We start from the raw sequence: 15,841 nt of genomic DNA, 5'->3' as shown, positions 1-15,841 counted from the left end.
AGCAATGTTTTTAGACTACCCTTTTGGGGGCACCTGACATCTGGGGCAAGAAAAACTGAAGAAAATGGCGTCGGCTGCATCTTTTATACCCGTGCCACACTGACGTCAGGGAAGAGGTGACAGCAACTGATGCCGGACAGGACTTTGGAATTCAGGCCAACTGTGGATAGCCTGCCAGCAGAATAACCCAAGTGTAATGATTGCAACAGTGAATACACTCGAACATCTACATTTATGGTAGGTACACAACTGTACTTTCTCACACACTCGCAGAGCACAAGAACAAACTGATTCTAAAAGGTTTACTAAAAACCTGTAAAAAAATGAACAATCACTCGACCAGTAACCACGTCTCCCCAAGACAATCAGGTCAGCAGATCCAAGGAAAAAATAGCCTTTAATGTTCACCAACACAGTAGTAGCAGAAATTCACAAAAAAATCAGTTTAGCGCTCTTTCACCCAGTAAAATACTAGGCTTCTTCAGAGGCCTTTTCTGAGGCAGAGGTCTTCACCACCTCCCAGGAAAGATAAGAAAAAGAGAAGTCACTCTGTTCTGGCTTCCCCGAGCTCTACAGAACCGAAAAGCTCTCAGACTATATTGCCTGAAATACCTAAAATGTCTGCGCCGACTACTTCGTCCCTTGAACCTTTGACTAGCACTATGGTGCCAAAATTCATACTGGTGGGAACTACGAAACTGATGATTCTTATTCCTGCTTTGGTACCAACAGTATCTTCGGTACCAGACACATCCTTGACACCGACAGTGACTTCCCTTATGGCTCCATCTTCGGTGCCGAAACCTGAAATTTTGCCCAGGACCAGATACTCTCCTACTATAGACCCCTTCTTGGGGCAACAGTATAGTCCTTTTCTTGAGAGATCCGACTCGCCCTCAGGAATGTCAACAAGGTCCACCAGGAGCCTTTTGGAAATAGATGCTGTGCGGCTTGTCGATCAACTCTTGGCAGCTAGAGGAATTCCAACCCCTACCAAGACTTCCCTCCCATCTGGAGCCGAAGTTTACTCTGCATTGACTCCAGCATATCCTCTTCCAGCCTCTTCTCAGACTTTGGAGCCCTCATTACTGATGTCTACCACGGTGCCTATACCTTCGGTTCCTGTGACGACTACTTCCACTGTTCTGGAGACTTCCCTCTGGACTTTGCTTCATTTGAAGCCAGTCCACCCTCAAGACTGTGACTGATCTGTCTGCAAAATGACCCTTAGTTCAGTGCCAATTTTTTCTGTGGCACCATCTACTGTTCCAGCAGGCCCAGCAGTTTCTAGTTCTCCCAGGGCTCCTGTCTTGTAGATAGGCTTATCAGGGCATGGTGTGACTCTGGTTCCGAGGTTGTCCTTCTTGGTTCCGGCTCCCATCCCTCTTCTGGTGGGCCTGCATTCCAGGTGATGGAGAGGGATCTTGCTTCCACAAGCATGCAGTTGGCACCTCCAGTGTTGGACCCTGACCTTTCTTTTTCCTCTAGCATGCAGTTGACACAGTCCACTATGCAGGGACTTTGAGCACAGGAGCATCAAGAAACCCTGCTTCAGGGAGCCCTCTCTTTGGGGTCCTCGGTAGATCCCACTAAGGAGCCACCCCGAAAGAGAATGTGCAAGAGGAAGCCCATGGATTTCCCTGAGGAATCCGTCACCGAAGATACGGATTTTGATGAGAGAGAAGTGTCCCCACGATTACTCCATGACGATGTCTCATTTGGAGATGTACTTGAGATCCTGAAACAAAGGGGTGACTGGAAGCCCATCAACCCTTCTACTGAGGGCTCCATATTCTTGCTAGCCTTCTGTGCTTGGCCATCTACTTCCTGGGTGCCCCCCCCTGCAGATGAGTTGATTAAACTCATTGTGCAGTGGGCCTGAAAGGCCCCTGACAATGTTGAGCCAATTCCCCAGAGGCCTGATAAAATTATTTTCCTTCCAGAAGACCATCCACACTGGTCCTGAGGTTTGGCAGTAGACTCCATGGTTGTGGCAGTGGCCACTAAAAAAGAACTAGCAGAAGAAAGTTTGACTGTCCATCCTCTGAAAAGGGAGTCCTGGACAGTAGACAGACAAGGGAAGTAGACCTACACTTCAGTGACCTTCGCCATACGGTCTCTGAACTACATGGCACATTTTACACATCTCCAAAAGGGCCTTATTACAGAACTTTCAGGTACTTTGGCTGGGGTACTGCCTGAAGAGGTGCAAGACAAGGTCACCTCTCAGCTTGCCACCCTAGATTCTATCTCCAGCTCCTCCATGCGTTTGATAGCGCACACAACTGAGGGAGCAAAAAGAGCTGCCGCTTCAGGTGTCATGAGATGTCACACCTGGATGCGACTATGTGACTTCATGGACCCCTTCAAGTCCTCCTTTGTCAATGCTCCTGTTGATGAAGCTTCTCTGTGGCCCAAAAAGTTAAGGACATGTAAGCCAGGTGTAAGAAAGATGGAAAAACCCTATCTGCCATGGGCATATGTTTTTCATCCTCTCAATGATCGTACTCCAGGAATCAGAGGGGTGGAAAAATGTGGTTCAAGAAATCCCAAGGACCTTCTATGACACGCGAGGTGAGCAATCCCCCCAGGGCAGAGGGGAGAACTCATCTGGGAGACGCCCCTTTCATGACAGATGGGGCCCGTGAAACCAGGGCTCCAGAGATTCCTTCTCTGGTCAGCCCTATCAGCACTCCTGAAGAGCGGCCAGATTGCTTTCCTCTGGAGGCAGTCGGGGGACATTTTTCTCTGCACACTGCTTGGCCTGGCAATTGATAACATCGGACTCCTGGTTGCAGAGAATAATGACCAGCAGTTACCTTTTCCCCTTCGCCCTTTACCCCAAGCATCTAATGTGAATCCCCAACATCCCACCTAGTCAGAGGGATGCAGCAGCTCTAGAAGTTAAAAAGCTGCTAAGAAAAAGTCATCCAATTAGTCCCACCAGACCAAACAGGATCTGGATTTTACTCAAGATTCTTTTTAGTACCAAAAAAGAAAGGGGACTGGTGACCAATTTTGGATCTCAGTGCACTGAACAAGTTTGTCAAACAAGCAAAATTCTGGCTGGTCATGGTTCAGTCCATTCTTCCATTTTTGGAGAAGGACTACTGGATGTGCTCTATAGATCTTCAAGATGCATATTACCACATAAAAATGGACAAATGATCCAGAAGATATCTCTGCTTCTGTCTGGGAGCCAATTATTACCAATTCTGAGTACTGCCCTTTGGTCTCTCCACAGCCCCCAGAGTGTTCACCAAATGCATGGTAGTAGTAGTAGCTCATCTTGAGACTACAAGGATTCTGTACCTGGAAGATTGGCTCCTTACCGCCCCACCCAGGGGTCTACTGCTTCAAGCCATATTGTACACTCAAAATCAGACAGAAAACCTAGGAATCTCCATCAACTTAGACAAATCAAAGCTGGTTCCAACTCAGAGCTTAGAGTTCATTGGGGCAAAGTTTGATACAACTTCCTGCCGAGCTGCACTTACCTCTACACATACTTCAAAAACTAAGATCTCAGCTTCAGATAATACTTTCTCAAAATATTGTCCCTGCTCAACAGGTCCTGCAACTGTTGGGCTCCATGGCAGCTACAGTCTCACTGGTCCCACTATCAAGGTTCCATATGAGGCTTCTCCAATGGCTACTGTCATCTCAACGGTCTCTCCTAGCAGAACCACTGTCGTACCCAATCTACATTACAAACAGTTGCAGACAGGATCTGAGTTGGTGGATGAAGCCATAAGAGGATTTGTGGTGTTGACCCTTTTTCCCCATCCAACCCAAGGCTACAGTGACCACGGATGCTTCCCTGATGGGGTGAGGGGGCATTTTCAAGGAAAGACCATCCAAGGCACTTGGTCCCCCTTAGAGGCCAATCTCATATCAGTGTCCTAGAACTAAGGGAGGTGCTCTTAGCATTGCAAGCATTCCAAACAACCCTTCTATCAGGGACAATTGCCATCCAGTCAGACAATATGTCAGTAGTCTGGTACATCAACAAACAAGGAGGAACCAGATCCTACCCCTTATGCTGGGAAGCCCTGAGAGTGTAGCGATAGCTTCCAACCGCTTTCTACTAGCAACGCACATTCCCGGGAATTCCAGTCTGATTGCAGACAAACTGAGCAGGAACATTCTGATGCCTCACTAGTGGTCTCTCAACCCAGTAACAGCAACTCAAATTTTTCATTATTGGGGCCAGCCATGCTGAGACCTCTTTGCCTCCCCTGTGAAGCACAAATGCAGCAGATTCTTCACCCTGATCCCCTAAGGGGAGTCACCGAGAGATGCTCTGACTCACGATTGGCCCCCGGGTCTATTGTATGCTTTTCCTCCTATTCCCCTCATTCTGCAGTTCTTGAAGAAAGCACAACAGCTGAGAATCAAGGTTATCCTCATTGCCCCCTATTGGCCCGGTCAAGTTTGGTTCTCCTTCCTATGGCCTCACTTGGTTCATCGCCGGTGGATCCTGGACCCAACCTCAGGACTCTTATCTTGGTCCACCCCAATCTTCACAGCCTCAAGCTGACAGCTTGGTTGCTCCACTTCCACTGATTACCAGACAAATAAACCTATCTTCCCTAGTCCAAAAGACCCTTCTGGCTTCCCATAAACCCTCCACCAGAAAACTCTACCACAGCAAATGGGTCAGGTTTGTGGTTTGGGCTAAACAACAAGGACTAGACCCTTTTTCAATGCCTGTCCATAGAGTTTTGGAATACCTGTCAACCCTCCTCCATGCAGGACCCTCAGCCTCAACTATTACAGTGCACCTAGCAGCTATCACCAATTTTCATAACGATTCTAATGACTCCTCACTTATGTCCCACCATCTTTGCAAGATCTTTATGAAAGGAGTTATACACCTCAGACCACCTATTAAAACCCCAAATGGACCATGGAATTTGACCTTGGTCCTATAAACTTTAACCTGTTCATCCTTTTAATCTTCTACCACATGCAACATAAAGTTCTTATCCTGGAAAACCTTAGTCTTGGTAGCCATCACTTCAGCCAGGAGAGTATCAGAATTACAGGCTTTGAGTGTTAACCGTCCTTATTTGATTTTTTTACAAGGAAAGAGTATCACTTTGAACTAGCCCTTCCTTTTTACCCAAGGTTATCTCAAATTCGAGCCTAAACCAGTTCATTGATTTTCCAGCCCTTTTTCCAAATTTCTCTAACAAATACCAGTTGCACATGCTGGATGTGAATAGGCAGCTATGTTTTTATTTAGACAGAACTACATTTTTCAGAAAGTAAGACCAGCTATTCATAGCTTTTTCAGGCCCCAGATTGGGCAAAGCTGTATGAAAAGTTACCTTATCAAAATGGTTTAGAGATTGCATTACCTTTATCTATCAACTAAACAAACTAACCTTGCCTTCTAAAGTCAAGGCTCATTCCACCAGGTCAATGTCCACTTTGGTGGCTTTTCATTCCAGAGCTTCTATGGATGACATCTGCTCAACGGCCACTTGGGCAACCCCCCCCATACCTTTATCACGCATTACATATTGGATCTGGCCTCCAGGGGAAGATCATCTTTTGGCTCAACGGTGCTCAAGAATATCCTTCCATAGGGCCACCCGGGTCACAAGTAGCTGGGGATTTATCAGTAAGGAATGAATGAAGATTTACAACATCAAATAAAGAAGTTATGTCTTACCATAACATTCCATCTATTTTGTGGATTTTCATTCATTCCTTATGTCCCACCCTCCTTCCCCCTGCATAAGACTCCCGGGGATCCTTTGGCCCTATTGGTATGTTAAGGTATCTGCTCAGATAGGGCCTCCTTATCTCTATTGCTTCCATTGTCTCTATGTTGGGCAGGCAAACTCAATCTGAAGAAAGGAGAAGATGAGTACTATGGGTAGGACTTATCTTGAGAGTTTTTGGCTGGTGCAAACTTGTATATTGGCCGGGTCGGTTCCAAGGTCGGAACCGAAGTCCTATCAGTAAGGAATGCATGAAGATTTACAACACAGATGGAACATTATTGTAAGACATAACTTCTTTTTCCCAGTACTGGTAGAGTTTTTAGTAGAATCTACTACAGAAACTGTTGTTAAAAAGGGGTAGTTAGTAGACCATATAAAATGTTGCATGATAAGCATAGGAATCGATCAGAGGAGGTTAGAAAGGATTGAGAAGAAAGTCTGGATAAGCAATTCACAAAGAAATAATGGGAGATATATGTATGGTTACCAAAAATGGAATGTCTAGAAGATTTAGGATCTTTGCTTGGGAGTGTTTTCATAGGTACTTTTAGACCCCGAGCAGACTCCAAAGAATTTTTTTCTCAGGAAGACTGCAAATGTTGGAGGTGTGATGGGAAAGAATGAGGTCATTGGAAACATATTTTCTGGGAGTGTTATGAGTTAGCAGGCTTTAAAATAATACCTGCAGGCTACTCTATCAGAAATACTGTGTACGCAAATTTGCGTAACTAACGGAATGATTTTTCTGCGCTGTGATACAGAAACAGAGTTGTTTAGGAATAGTAAGGCTTTGCTGAGTTCAACTCTGGTGGCTACCGAAAAATCAATTACTAGAGAATGGAAATCTAAGTCTAAACCAACTGTACTAGAAGTAGTGAATATAGTAAGAGATAAAACAACTGGAAGTGGGATCTTTAGAAAAGGATAGGAGCAAATTACATAGAAAATATGAGAATTGTGGGAAAAAATGCATACTGATTAATGTTTATGAGTAAGAATGAGGTTTAAAGAAAGGCAGGACTTGAATGAGTCTTGTAATGTTTGACTAACAATGACTGGATAAATTGTAAGTGATGTATAATGTTTACAATTGAAAATGTCAATATGGCTTGTTTTAATTTATGTAAATGTATGATTGCCTGTCTCATAAGTGATAATTTAATAAAATATGTTTCCTGTTTAAAAAAAATCCAGGGCTCCCTTTCTTTCAGACTCCCTTCCAGTCTGAGACAATAAATGCTTCAGACTTTGCTTGAGGGGCACTTTCAAAAGGGATGACAGTGAAAATTCTGTGGAATTCCAAGGATAGACAAAAAAACACGTAAATGTAAAAGAGTTACAGACGGTAGTTTTCATTCTGAAGTCCTTAAATCATCTCTGGTCTCTAGGACCACTGTAAGTTTTCACAGAGTATCACAGTGATGTGGTTCATAAACAAGGGATAACAGGTCTTACCCCTTTTGTAAACCTATTGCCTAGGAGGTGGCAAAATTGCTCATTTTGACTCTCCAGTCCATCGTGCATGCCTGCAGATGAAAACATTGTTGCAGACAGGCTGAGCAGGGCCAGGACGGACTCACATGAATAGAAACTACACCCAGGTGTCTTCTAGGAATGGACCAACTGTGGGGAATGCCTCAAACATATCTGTTTGCCCCCTTTCAAAATAGTTGAAGAAATTCTGTTCCAGAATTCTGTGCAAACAGACCTGGAAAACTGATGCTTTTTCATTCACATGGACTGGCATATTCTTGTATGCCTTTCCACTTATTCATCAGGTCCTTCAAAAGATTATTATGGATTCTCCCAAAGATCGTTGTGGTGACTATTTTTGGCTCAGCCATCAATAGTTCTCCAATCTGAAATTGGCCAAAGGCAATTACCATAGGCTTCATCCCAGAAAGAGCTTATTCCCACAAGGTAGTTTTTAATACCTTCTAGGCACCATTTTTGAGGAGATGCAGGAGGTCCTAAAGGAGGTGAAAAAACCTACTACTAGGAAATTACATACACATAACTGAAAAATATTGTCTAATTGATGGCTCTCAAGAACCTTAACCCTTTTAAAGCCTGGTTGCCTCTGAATCTTGATCATCATCATCTAGCCTTACTCCTCTGTTAAGGTTCATCTGTCAACTATTTCTGCTTATCTGCCACTACCCCCTTCTTCATTTCACTTGTCTATCTGGAAGACAAGTGGCTCCTCTTAGGATATTAGCTTTGTGCTTGAAAAACTGACTCTCCTTGCATTTAAACCATCTCAACAGGCTGATTTGAGGTTCGTATCCTAGAAGAGACTTCTGCTTATTGCTTTGACATCTGCAATAAGGGTAAGTTCCAGGCTCTTATGGTGAACCACCCCTATCTCTTTTTCCATTATTACCCCCCCCCCCCCATATTCTTTCCATATTCTAAAAACAAGGGAGAGAAAATAATGTAAAATCTGGATGTTCACAGGCAGCTCAGATACTGCTCAGAGGGAACTAAATCGTTCAAGAAAGCTGATCAGCTGTTATGAAGACAGGAAATTAGGGCAACCAATGTTGAGAGCAGACAATTTTAAGATGGTTGTCTCATACTATTTCTTTGTTATGCTCACCAAACAAGCTGTTCCCAAGCATGGTTAGAGTCCATTCTACTAGGGCTATGGGCCTCATATGTGGCTTTTTGAATAGGGTGAACTCTTAAGTGTTCTAGTGGCAGTAACATTGTCTGCTGTAGATACAGACATACATTTACAGAGCAGTACAAACTAGATTCCTGGTCCACGACAGGTTTTGTTAGACCATTCATCCAGGGTTCCTGGAGGCTTGAATTCCTTCCCCTTCCCATTTTGGTTATAAAACTATGGTAATCTACCCATATCTAGTTCATTTGATTGCTTATATAAGAAAAAAGGCGCCAAATCCAAAACAGCTAGATTATTTAAAATGACAGCATCCCTTTCAATATAAACAAATATTAAAATAAAACACATATAAAAATAAAACATATATATATATATATATATATATATATATATATATATATACCATACTTCTCTCCACATATGCACATAATACATCAGCAAGCTCAAAACAATCATAGATGCTGAGATGTGTATCAATGTAAAATATAAAAAATATATCAGATATAAAGACAAAATGCTCATAAAATCCTACCTAAGACCTCTAGACTTTAAAAAGGGTTTGAGGGGAATTAAGGCCTGGATATTGATCAGCCCTAAGTCTGATAATCCATCTAGCTTCCTGGGTTTCAGTACGATTTCTTATGTCACCACCTGTAGAATTAGGGGCACTACCTCAATGGCTCTGAACCTAAACACATGAGTATCATCTTCTCCTAAAACATGTTTGGATAGTGCATTAACAGTAGATCTTATCCTAATCTGATATAAGTGCTCACGTATCCTGTTCCTATATTTTCTGTCTATCTTGCCAACATAAAATACCTCACATGCCATGCAGCTAGCAAGATAGACCACATGTTCAGATATACAATTTGCAAAGACGTTAAACTCATATCTAGTACCATTCAATGGATGTATAAAACTACCTCTGAAATCCATAAAGTGACAAAAATTACACTGATTACAAGGAAATGTCCCCACAACATCACATTTCTCATCCCTCTCATTACACTTGGGGTAACACAACAATTTCTTCAAGTTAGATCTATTCTTGTAGACAAACCGTGGGGTATCTCCTACAACCTCTCTAATGTTAGGATCTACTGTCAACACTTCCCAATGTGACCTAATCACATCTTTAACATTTCCAACATCTTTAGTATAAAACAGGGGTATCCTAACACTATTAACTCCAACAATTCCACTGGAGGACACTATCTTACCTTGATTCATCACAACCTCCAATGGATCTGAAAAATAAGGGGTGGCTGCGCCCTCCCTTAAAGTGGATAAACCCTTCATCCCCTTCTCAGTTTCCTCACTTGTATAAATAAGCCCTTGCCTTAAACCTCTCACATAAATCATCCAATTCAGAGTCAAAGCCCACTTGGGAGGGATTGTACCGGGATATCCTCATAGCTTGTCCTCTAACAACATTCCCAAATACATATCCAAGATGCATACTATTTCTGTGTAAAAGTGCATTACGATGACATGACTTTGTGTATACCCCAGTATTCACCAACCCGTTGTCCAGCCTCTCTACATATACATCCAAAAAAGAGATCCATGTACCCGAGAAATCATAACTAAACTTCAGAACTTGGGACAAACCATTCACTTTGTTAAAGAAGGCAGTCAACTCATCTACGGTCCCTGTCCAGATGAAAAAAAGGTAATCTACAAAACATCTGTAGAAAGGGACCTTTAGATGGAAGTCATCCAATTTGAATAGACACTCCACCTCCCAAGCTGCCATAAATAGGTTGGCGTAGCTATTGGCACAAGAAGTGCCCATAGCTACGCCATCCGTTTGCAAATAACACTGTGAATCAAAACAAAAAATGTTCTCCAACACAACCTACAAAAACAAAACCAGGAGATCCATAACAGGACCACTCAACTGAGTAAAACATCTTGACTCTCTGGATCCTTTCTCCATTGGGAATCACTGTGAAAAGTGAATGGACATCCATGGTAACCATAAAATAAGTGGAATCCACAAGTACTCCCTTCATATATGCATATAAATCCAGCAAAACATGTTTTGTATCCCTTAACACATACATATTAGCATCTACAACAGGTAAAAACCTTTTGACATAAATGGAAAAAGGCTCAGTCAGCCACCCTCTACCTGATTCAATGGGCCTCATAGGAGGCCTGTAGCCAAATTTATGCATGTTGGGAAGGCCCTGTATCATAGGTATGAGGGGGTCACTAACTGACAAATATTCAAGCAATTCTTCAGTAATAATATGACTCAAACAAATCTTCAAGCATCTCAGATATCACTCGTACATGCAGCCTCACCATCTCATGCTCAGTAGCACGATAAAACCTCTCATCTCCCAACATTTGCTTCATGGTGGCATTATAAAACTCATAATCCATCACTACCACGCTACCCCCCTTATCAGCCGGTCTAATTGCTAAGGTGGGGTCATTCCTCAGGCCTTCCAAGGCTCTCTTCTGTCTAAACGTCAAATTCCCTCTTCTATAATACCGGTTACCCTCATCCTTCATCTTATATAAATCATTCTCTACTAATTTACTGAAGGCTGCTACTAGAAGTGGTGCACTGGGAACATATAAGCTAGGTTTCTTAAACCGTTTCTCATTGGGCTCAAACAACTTATCCATAAATTCTAACTTAAGACACAAATTCCTAACAAATAACTTAAAATCAACCATGGTATCTGTGAAATCACTACAAGAAGTTGGAATAAAGGTTAACCCTTTGGCGCGAACAGAAATTTCATCTGCTGTCAAATGACATGAAGAAATATTACACACTAATGTGTTCCCATCTTCTCCAACATTCTCTTTAAATTGTGGTTGGTTTAGGACTCGTCAGATAATTTCCTCTTCTGCCTGCCCCTGCTCATCGATCTCATCCTGCCCCCTCCCCTGTAAACAGCATTGATGGGGAAAGGACACTGAGCACCACTAACTCTTCCACAGGGCTCACCAACCTGTGAATCGACAGCCTGTAACTCAACAGTATGATTACCCACCTTCCTCTGGACCACCACTTCTTTAGATGTATCTAAAGTACCTGTAAGGGCTGTATCAACAACTTTAACAGCCTTAACATTCATCAAACCAGAGGGTCCTGTTGATTCAGCTATAACAATATTATCAGCACTCGATTCACTCGCATTAACCTGTGTAGTATCAACCATAGAATCACTTTTGATATTGTCACAATACTATTACAAACATTAACCTGTGAGTTACCCAAATCAACAACATTGACATTCTGCAAACCATTAGATTGAACTGGTCGGTCAATATTATTACGACTCATAGTGTCCGATCCAGGCCATGTAAAGACTTGGCTTAAATGAAAGTCCTTAATGTCCCTTTGCAATTTATGGTGCTTCTGTTCAAATAAACGTTTTTCATACAACACACTATCAATCAAAGTCTCAAGTGCTTTATTCGCTACATGTCTCGGAAAGCGTTCATTCAATAACCGTTGTTGATTCTTAACAGATACCCGCAAATTATCCTCTTCTGGCATAAAAAAATCATTAAGAAGAGTCATGTATTTGAGGTTTAGCTCAATATTTACCTGTTGCCATCTGTATAACAGTTCCAGATACAAAGTCCCTGTTGGCATTTTTAGGACCCTAAGCCCTCTCGGCACGAACCTCCTCTGCAAACAGACCTCAAAATGCTGCCGTTGGGTTTGAAGTCTCTTCAGCTTTAAAAAATCTGCTTCCAGCTTCTCAACGGCTATGCACAATTTTGCATGATCAAAAGACTCTGCAGACAAACTCGTGACCTCATCACTATCCACCTCATAAAGTAACAGGATTCACAGTCCCAGATACACAATTTAAAAAACGATCCACATGAAGAGAACAGTCATTAATAGCAGTCAGCACATAAGGGATCTCGATGGATCTTTATCCCTTCCAGCCATGCCTCCTTGGGAATAGTAGCAGCAATTGATAATAACACCAAAAAATGTCACCTCCCAAGGAGTGAACGCTCCGTACACCCCACTCAATCCAAGAATAAAAGCTATCGCAAAACACAGGTACCGGAGCGAAACAGGGCTGTAGAATTCAAAAATCATCCAATCCACAATGAAGCAAGTTAATCCACCTGTAACTGTTTTATTCAAAACACATAATAGACAGTGGTAAGCGCTTTCACCCAAGAGGGCTTCATCAGACCACATATACTCACTAAAACTGCTTGTTTATATAAGAAAAAAAGGCGCCAAATCCAAAACAGCTAGATTATTTAAAATTACAGCATTCCTTTCAATATAAACAAACAAAAATAGAACACATGTAAAATATGTGCAAGGCACAAAGGAATATACAAAAATAATATATATATATATATATATATATATATATATATATATATATATATATATATATATACACACACACATACACATCATACTTCCTGCCACATATGCATATAATACATCAACAAGCTCAAAACAATCACAGATGCTGAGACGTCTATCAATGTAAAATATTAAAAATATTGGACTGAAACCAGGAAGCTAGATGGATTATCAGACTTACGGCTGATCAATATCCAGGTCTTAATGACAAAGTTCCCCTCAAACCCTTTTTTAAAGTCTAGAGGGATTTTATGAGCATTTTCTCTTTATATTTTATATATTTTTTATAATTTACATTGATACATGTCTCAGCATCTATGATTGTTTTCAGCTTGCTGATGTATTATGTGCATATGTGGAGAGAAGTATGGTGTGTGTGTGTGTGTGTGTGTGTGTGTGTGTGTGTGTGTGTGTGTGTGTGTATATATATATATATATATATATATATATATATGTTTTATTTTTGTATATTCCTTTGTGCCTTCCATACATTTTACATGTGTTTTATTTTTATGTTTGTTTATATTGAAAGGGATGCGGTCATTTTAAATAATCTAGCTGTTTTGGATTTAGCGCCTTTTTTTCTTATATAAACAAGCTATTTTAGTGAGTATATATGGTGTGATGAAGCCCTCTTGGGTGAAAGCGCTTACCACTGTCTATTATGTGTTTTGAATAAAACAGTTACAAGTGGATTAACTTGCTTTGTTGTGGATTGGATGATTTTTGAATTCTACAGCCCTGTTTCACTCCGGTACCTGTGTTTCGTGATAGTTAAGTGAACGTACCTTACCTTAACAGTAGATGTAATTGATTGCAGTTGTAGTAGCTGTCGCCTCCCTCCAGCCCTCTTTTCTGTTTTTGTATATAGTTATATTGAATATTTTTTCAAGAATTTATTCCTTTCAGGGCTATAGCCTCCCTTCTTGAGGTAAGAAAGCTCTGAATTATTTCACACTCTTGATTTATATGGAACTCTGGAAAGTTTGAGCGCAGGGAAGGCGCCCTAAAGTTGTGTAATACTAGCAGGTTGGGCTTCCTTGACACTTTCACATGTATGTCTTCTTCTCCAGATTCTCAGCCTTCAGTCAATAAGAGGCCTGATAGATTCTGTAAAGTTCCAAATTAACTTAAATTTATTTTTAAGAACCCAATAGCTGATCCTTCAGTAATGTCTTTAGCTTCTAACAAGCCATCTAAGCTCCTGCCTTCTGCTAACGCCCTTCCCTCAAATAAGGACAGTAGGGCCATGGATATGTAGAGAAAAAAGGTTTCTGCCTCTGTCCTTCAGGGCCATTATTTACCAGACCGTCATGACCAAATATCTTTTGTCTATTATAGACAGCCTGAATAAAGCTGCTGCTGCCACAAAAGGGTCAGATACAAAACAACAGGCTATGTCCTTGGTGGATAGGCATAGCCCTAAATGCAGCTATGATGCTATAGAGGCCTCCTCCAGAGCAACTGCTTACAGGCTTAGTAATTAGGAGATATGCATGGTTACACACACTGCCTCTCCTTGAGGATTTCCAGGCAACCCCCCCCAAGATTCTTTTCTAGATAGGGATCTTTCATTTGGTCTGTATACAGTTGGCTTGTCCAAAACTCTACAAGAGCAAGAGAAAACTATTATGGACTGCAGACAAATTATACTCAATTGTGTGCTAAGATACCACATAAATTGCCCTGCCAGGTTCACCTCCTTTGTCTGCAGAGAACATTGGCTTTCTTTGAAGCACAAGAAAGCCTAGAAAAAGATTCTGGGGTAAACCTGAAAGGGACTTCAGATCTGAGAGTCCCCCCTTCACAGTTAAGTCAGCCTTATTATCCTTCCATCATCGCCACCCCCTTAGCCCGACCTCCCTCTTTCCAAAAGGCTTATCTATAACAAACTGGGAAATTACCACAACAGACAAGTCAGTCGTCTCCATTATTCAACAAATGCTACAGAATTTCCTGGAAGGAATTCCTTCCTTTCAAAGGCATCACCCCCCTACAATCAGTTACACCTTTTTCCACCCATCTTCCAGGACTTACTCTCCCAAGGCACAACAGAACAAGTTTCTCCTCAGTTTGTAGGAAGAGAGACCTTTTCCTGGTACCAAGGAAAGAACAGCACTGGAGACCCATCCTGGATCTTTCCCTGCTCAACACTTTCCTCAAGGTCCCCACTTAAAATACTTTCTTTTCAGAGCTTTCTTCCCTTCATCCTTTCCCAGGCTGTACTAGTGTTTTTGGGCCTAAAGTATGTATAACTGCATACTGACATATACCTGTCCTTGAGAACATTTCTGAGATTTTTTACTGGCTTATCACTTGCAGTTTTCTGCTTTGCTCTTCAGGCTTTCTACTGCTCCCAGAGTTTTTACAAAGTGCCTGGCTCAGTAGTAGTCTTTTGCAGGACACAAGGAATACATTTTTTTCCTTGCCTAGATGATTTGCTAATTCACATATCATCACTTCAGACTCTTACAACATCTCAAGTTCACCCTGACACTTCTTCAACTAGGATTCACTTTCAGTTTCAAAAAGTTTTCCCTACAGCCCACTCAAGACCTTGTTTTACTGGCTTGCAGACTAGACACCAAAAACATGTAGGCTTTCTTGCCTCATGAGAAAGTTCAGAGCCTCACACCCTATTTCTACTCCCTGTTACCTCCCTAAGTATGTCCAGTGAGGGAGATTTTCAAAGCACTGGGCTACATGGCAGCAACCATTCCTGTACCACTAGCCAGGCTGTATATGAGGAAGATTAAGTGATACCTAAAGATATAAGGGCTTAACACATCATCTGGACCCACAGATCACCCTTATCTCATGTCTGAAGATGCAGATCCTTTGGTGGCTGTTGCAGGTGAACCTCAGCTCAGGGCTGCCCTTCAAGGTGCAAACTCCAAGTCAAGAATTGAATACAGATGCTTTTGACAAAGCTTGGGGGACATGGACAAGGTCCAGGGCTACTGGCAATCCAGTCTCAAGATAAAAAACACAACTTTGAAGGACATGTGGGCACTCATTCAGGCTCTACAGGTTTTCTCCCATCTCTGAAAACTGGGACCTCTAAAGGTATTCCCAGACAACAGAACAGTCATGCTGTACATAAGC

This window comes from Protopterus annectens, chromosome 1.part1, assembly GCF_019279795.1.
Source record: "Protopterus annectens isolate FY-2018-M chromosome 1.part1, PAN1.0, whole genome shotgun sequence".
NCBI classification, from domain to species: Eukaryota; Metazoa; Chordata; order Ceratodontiformes; family Protopteridae; genus Protopterus; species Protopterus annectens.
This window is presented reverse-complemented; position numbering follows the sequence as displayed.